This window comes from Dendropsophus ebraccatus, chromosome 8 (genome assembly GCF_027789765.1).
Source record: "Dendropsophus ebraccatus isolate aDenEbr1 chromosome 8, aDenEbr1.pat, whole genome shotgun sequence".
NCBI classification, from domain to species: Eukaryota; Metazoa; Chordata; class Amphibia; order Anura; family Hylidae; genus Dendropsophus; species Dendropsophus ebraccatus.
Genome location: NC_091461.1, coordinates 41,110,094 through 41,116,898, shown reverse-complemented (window position 1 = coordinate 41,116,898; position 6,805 = coordinate 41,110,094). Strand labels below are relative to the sequence as shown.

The 6,805-nt window shown below is 44.6% G+C and overlaps 1 protein-coding gene across 3 annotated transcripts in view; it reads left to right on the top strand.

Moving 5' to 3' along the window:
* The first annotated feature begins 278 nt into the window (after window positions 1-278).
* Window positions 279-6,805, top strand: part of PLEKHA1 (pleckstrin homology domain containing A1) — a 47,716-nt gene continuing 41,189 nt past the window's right edge. For all 3 annotated transcript variants that reach the window (XM_069980245.1, XM_069980248.1, XM_069980247.1), the window contains exon 1: window positions 279-419. The gene's annotated coding sequence lies outside the window, so the exon portion shown is untranslated. The remainder of the gene's footprint in view (window positions 420-6,805) is intronic.

Genomic DNA, 6,805 nt, shown 5'->3' with positions numbered 1-6,805 from the left:
TAGATAGATAGATAGATAGATAGATAGACAGATGATAGATAGATAGATAGATAGATAGATAGATAGATAGATAGATAGGCAGACACACTTATCACGTAACTTTCTATAAATGCACTTTATGTGGAGAGGCGAGCTGTCTGGTGACGTCATCCGCAGCTCTGTACGGGAGGTGGCGAGGAGGCAGGTGGGCGGGCAGACGGGAGTGACGTCATGCATTCTTGGCCGTCTGATTGGCTCGTTGATTGTCAGTAGCGGCCATCTTTGAAGTGTCAGTGCGAGGCTTGGAAGGCGCACAGAGGGAGCGGCTGAGAAGTGATGTCCGGAGTTCACTAGTATAGTAGTGTGTAGAGTGCACAGAGTGTAACCACCGCCTCCCAGGACTCACGCTGGCCGCACAGCTATGAGACAGCTCTGTACAGGTGAGATACCGCACACCTACCGCATGCACTGTCACAGGCTGCGTTATGCACAAGCTTAGTGTACAGTAACTGTATTTGGAGGCATCATCTGCGGGGGGAGACAGACGGGGGTCTGCAACCTGTGACCGGACTACAGTCACTACTGACCCCAGCAGTGTGCAGAGAAGGGATGCTGGGAGTTATAGTCACAGCTGCAGGAGAGCCACTGGTTGCAGAGTAGTGACGTAAAGCAGTGTTCTCCAACCTGTTGCAAAACTACATCTCCCAGCATGCCCGGGCAGGTGAAGGCATGCTGGTATTTGTAGTTTTGTACCAGCTGGAGAGGCACTGATGTAGAGTGACCAGGGCTGAGCTGTGCCTGCAGTCAGTGACCGCCATGGGGCCACCGCAGCTACTGTATAGGGTTCTCACATATCCATCGTCTGGTTGCTGTACATAGTTTTTTCAGTGTAATGGCTATAAATCTTCTTTGTTGTATTACGGGATGTTCTGTGTCCCTATATTAGGCGTTGAGTTTCAAGATCTCTGTTTGCTGTCAGTGAAAAGAGTTGATGATCTCCTAACTGGTCACATGGATGGAGACCCATAGATGGAATGGCCAGTATTACCATGGGTTTACCAGCGAGACCATTCACTGGTTGCCCACCACTAGTAGGCATGGTGTCGCCAATATGTCAGAGCTGCAGCCATAGCCTTGGTGGGGTTCACATATTTAACGATCCATGGCTGTTCCAGATGGGGACACTGGGTACTATTGGCTGGTTGAGGATGGTGGCAATTGTAATTTTGCCACAGGTTGGTGATGACTGCTTTATAGGCATGACACCAGGCCTAGTGACAGCTTTGATCTGGTGCAGCCAGGGAGAATACACCTCTCCCATTCTAACATACTTTTCCTTCCAACTCTTTCATCATCATCTGCTGTCATTGAATGGAAAGATTGGTTTCAGCCACATATTAGAGGAAAAAACTTCTTGATAAGCTCCATAAACTTGTCGGGGTCTGAGTGAACAGATCCCTACCCTACCAATCTCTAAAATTGGGTGGGAGAAGTGTGCAGGACCTATAAGGGAGCCCATCTCCTGCAGTGAGATAGAGAACACATTGAGCGGGAGAGTGAAGCAGATAACCATGCTCTTCTCCCAGCTTATCTTAGAGATCTGTGAGTGTTCAAAGCCGCCTCACTGAACTTCTGACCTGTCACTGCAGCCTGACAGGGACACCACCATAAAGCTGTTATGTCATATGGTTAATGCCAGAAATGCCATATGGTTATAAAGATGTATAGAGAAACAAGGTAATGAGTGTTCAGGCTCCACCCGCATGTGTGATTCCTCTAGATGTTTTACTAGCATCGTCCCTTGAGATGAAGCCGCAGCAGCGGTGATGCATGTGTTTTGCCCTAGTATTGATGCAGTGGGTATGGTGCATCTGTACAGCAGCCTCCTGTCCTGCTCTAGTGTATCTGTATAAGGCCGGTTATACACCATTACAGACACATGTCCCAGCCTGACCGCAGGTCTGATGACCCCATCTGACAGCAATTGTAGCAAGCTTGCAGGTTGGGTTTTCTTGTAGTAGTCAAAACCATACTGTAATGCAATCCAGTGCTATATCAAGCTGTATGGCGTCCTCCGCTTGGTAGCTTTTACATAAGAACAAAGCCTCAGCTGTGACAAGTCTGAGATCTGTACAGGTATTCAGCCTCTGAATGTCGCTGTCATTTAAAAAAAGAAAAAAAAGAAAAACATGACCTACAATAGAGACATGTCGAAAGTTTTAAATCATCTGGGTCTGGATGCTGAGATGCCCATTGATTGCTTGAATGAACAGGGAGCAAATTGCTTTGTTCCTATCTGCATTCTGCACATCAGTCTGTGGGGCTTTGAAGTCGTTTCCGCTCTGTGCTGCTCCCCTCCGGGTGCTGGGAGAATGTGGATCCAGTCCTGGGAAAGTGGGAGAAGTTTCCCAGGACTAGATCCATCTCTTCCCAGCACAGAGCGGAGTAGACTTCAAAGCCCCACAGACTGATGAGCTTTGTTGCTACCGTAGATCCGCTCATCTCTAGTTAGGACCTTTAGAACAAAGAGATGGTTGCATCTACACACTGACACCTTATTCATTGTCTGTGAGATGCCAAAGATGACTATGGACAGTCAAGAAAAAGACTTTGGATATCCACCGCTCCAATAATATAAAAATAAATATTCTGGTTGTCTTAATACATGTCACAAATCATTAAAAGCACGCCAACACGTTTCAGGAAAATATCCCTTAATCATGGCCAACGAGATCCAGCAAATGTATCATACAGCATATGTTCAGACTGGTCCCACTCTGTCCAAATATTAGACAAGATTAATAAGTTAGTAAATTGCTAAACCTTAATTTTTATTTATTCAATGATTATCCCCCCGCTCCCAGTGTTTGGAATATTTGGTGATCGCCACATGTGGAAGTGTTTTTCATGGTAAAGTTGTTCCAATCTAGAAGAATCTGCGCTCTTATCTAATTCTTATCCATTGGCTTTTTTTTCTTCTTCTTGAAGTCATATATTGCTGTCATTTGGGGAATCTGCTAAATTGTTCTCATGCTGTTGATTTATTTGAGAACTGCAATGAATTTGTATATATTTTTTTTCCCCCTTTTTAGGTTACGTGCACACAGAGCAAAAGTGGCGGAATGCCGCCAGCCTCCCTGTCATAATGACAGGCTCACGTGCCTTTCTTTCCCCGCGCTGAAGAATGAACATGTTCATTCTTCAGCGTGGACAGAGAAGGTGCGCAAGCCTCCCATAGACTCCCATTATGACAGGGAGGCTCTCAGCATTCTGCCACTTTTGCTCTGTGTGCACTTAGCCTTAAGAGAAGTTTTTGGATCAGTATTGTCTGTCCTAAAACATGCTTGTTTGAAATAAAATATTTTGAAAACGGCTAAGAAGTGCACAAAACACAAAATACTACTGCTGTGTCTGACTCGTGCTGTCTATGTAGTACATGCATGGCCACACATCTAAGGCTCTGTTCACATTAGAAAACTGAGGTACCTGCACAAAGTATGGACTGAAGAAGTTCAGTCTGTTTTATGGCATATAATGCTGTCCTGATTGCTGTCAGGTCAAAACCCAGCCTCTGCTAGTGTTTGACCCTGTGAACCTGGGGCATTGCAGTTACTGTACATGTGTATGGATGGCCTGATTCAGGAAAGGGAATTCTGCTTCCACCAATATGTAATAAGAAAAGGGGGTTGTTAACAGTTAGAAAAAAAGGGTAAATTTTTTATTTTTGGGCCAAGCTAAATACGATGATCCCTCAAATTACAATGGCCTCAGGATACAATATTTTCAACATATAATGGTCCTTTTTGGACCATCGTAACTTGAGACCAGACTCATCCTACAATGCTATGGACAGTCAGGATCTGTGGCACATGTGAATGACTAATGATCAATCAATGAAACTGGCCATTTTACTGATAAAACCACAGTATTACTAAAATGCATGCACTGATTGGCTGTCTAGTAGTGATTCTGCAGAGTATAGTGTGATACTACATGTCCTGTACTGCATAGAATTCTGGTCTCAACATACAATGGTCATCTTGGAACCAATTAATACCTTAGGTGACCCTGGACGTACCCGTACGTCCAGGGCCGCCTCCATGTGTTCAGAGCGGGTCCGCGCTATGAACCGCCGCGGTCCCGGGTGCCGCTTGTAGCCTGGGACCGCGGCTATTAGCGGGCACGGTTTGATCGCTGTGCCCACTAATAAAGTAATCGGAATCGCAAAGTTGACAGCTGCATCCGATTACTTGATACAGCCGTCCCTGGTGTCTAGTCGGGTGGATCGCTCACACAGCCCCATAGACCAAAGGATAAAAGCGCTATAAGTCTGGGAATGGAGCGATTTTAAGGAACATATATTTGTTAACAATGGTTTGAATTTTTTACAGGCCATCAGCTACAATAAAAGTTATACATGTTACATATCGTTGTAATCGTAACGACTTGAGGAACATGCATAACAAGCCAGTTTTACCCCAGGGCGAACGGTGTAAAAACGAAAACCCCCAAAATAAAAGAAATGCATTTTTTTTTTTTCAATTTCACCACAAATTGAATTTTTTCCTGGTTTCACAGTTTACTTTATGAAAAAAGTCAGCCTGTCATTGCAAAGTACAATTAGTGACGCAAAAATAAGGGCTCATGTGGGTTTCTAGGTGAAAAACTGCAAGTGTTCACAAGGAGTGAAAAACGAAAACGCTAAAATTTTAATTGGCTGGGTCCTCTAAGGGTTAATATTGTATGTTGAGGGACCACTGTATTGTTGATCTGAACCATTTAGATAATTAATGCTGATTGCAGTACCAGATAGTCGACAGAGTCCATGAATGGCAGTGCTGTTTGGATTAAAGTCTGTAGATGGAAAAATGCACTTAAAATGTTAGCATAATTTTTATTAAGCATTTGACACACTAAGGGTACGTTCACACTTACTGGATCCGCAGCAGATTTCATTTAAATAACTGAACACAGCATCAAATCTGCACCATCAAATCTGCTGCGGATCCTGTAGGTGTGAACTCACCCTTAATGTTTTGATGGGTGCTGAGACCCCCCACTGATCAGTAGAAGGAGGGGAAAAGTACTTGGCCTAGCACAATTCTCTTCTTACTGTAGGAGACTGGTGCCAGAAACTTTCTCTAGAATCAATCTCTGCAGAGAGAAGAGATTAAAGGGGAACTCCGGATAAGAAAAACTTGTTTTCTATAAAAAGTACATTAAAAGTTAAATATGTGTCTATACAATGTATTACTGTACCTGTACGGTTCTGCCACACTGATAGCTGATAGAAATCCAGGAAGTGAAAAAATGGCCCTGTGCAAATCCACATTGTCTCCTGCTCCTTCTGCTATCCTCCTTAGGAGACAAATCTTCCATGCCTGTGTCTCAGATTGTGTGTGTTTGCTGAGTACAGGCTGATGATGCAGACAGGGGGCAGGGCGTGATGTCCCAGGAGGCTTGGCTGGATCCCCCAATCCCCTGAGTGATTCACCATCTCTGACCGGCCAGAAGCAGCTGCAGCACTGATTTGTCTAATTGTGCAGAAAAGTGCAGTGAAATTAGGGCTGTGTTCACACATGTTGGAGTGTCACTGCAGTACTGCAGCGTATTCACAAAAATGATGCAGTAACACAAGTAAATGATGCTAAATGCCAGAGAGGATCAGAGCCTTATTGTGGGGCTCAACTTCAAAGATAAAAGATGCTTGATCATAATATTTGCATGGAAATGAAAAGAAAAAAAAAGTTTGTGTGGTGTTACAGGTAGAGAATACAGTGTGTTGTGTGGTGTTACAGGTAGAGAATACAGCGTGCTGTGTGGTGTTACAGGTAGAGAATACAGCATGCTGTGTGGTGTTACAGGTAGAGAATACAGCATGCTGTGTGGTGTTACAGGTAGAGAATACAGTGTGCTGTGTGGTGTTACAGGTAGAGAATACAGCGTGCTGTGTGGTATTACAGGTAGAGAATACAGTGCTCTGTGTGGTGTTACAGGTAGAGAATACAGCGTGCTGTGTGGTGTTACAGGTAGAGAATACAGTGTGCTGTGTGGTGTTACAGGTAGGGAATACAGTGTGCTGTGTGGTGTTACAGGTAGAGAATACAGCCTGCTGTGTAGTGTTACAGGTAGAGAATACAGTGTGCTGTGTGGTGTTACAGGTAGAGAATACAGTGTGCTGTTACAGGTAGAGAATACAGCGCTGTGTGGTGTTACAGGTAGAGAATACAGCATGATGTGTGGTGTTACAGGTGGAGAATACAGCGCTGTGTGGTGTTACAGGTAGAGAATACAGCATGATGTGTGGTGTTACAGGTGGAGAATACAGCGTGCTGTGTGGTGTTACAGGTGGAGAATACAGCGTGCTGTGTGGTGTTACAGGTGGAGAATACAGTGTGCAGTGTGGTGTTACAGGTAGAGAATACAGTGTGCTGTGTGGTGTTACAGGTAGGGAATACAGTGTGCTGTGTGGTGTTACAGGTAGAGAATACAGCGTGCTGTGTGGTGTTACAGGTAGAGAATACAGTGTGCTGTGTGGTGTTACAGGTAGAGAATACAGTGTGCTGTGTGGTGTTACAGGTAGGGAATACAGTGTGCTGTGTGGTGTTACAGGTAGAGAATACAGTGTGGTGTTACAGGTAGAGATTAGTGTGCTGTCACGGGCCATATTAGAGTGTAAGCGAGTGCCAATCTGCCACTGGGCCTATTACATGGCTTTACAATTGTGCAGCAAGGGCTGTACCTTATAAAAATAATAAACTTTATACACACCTACCATGTTCCCTGATGTTCTTCTAGCTTCTGCCCTGTCCCCACAGCCGCTGCT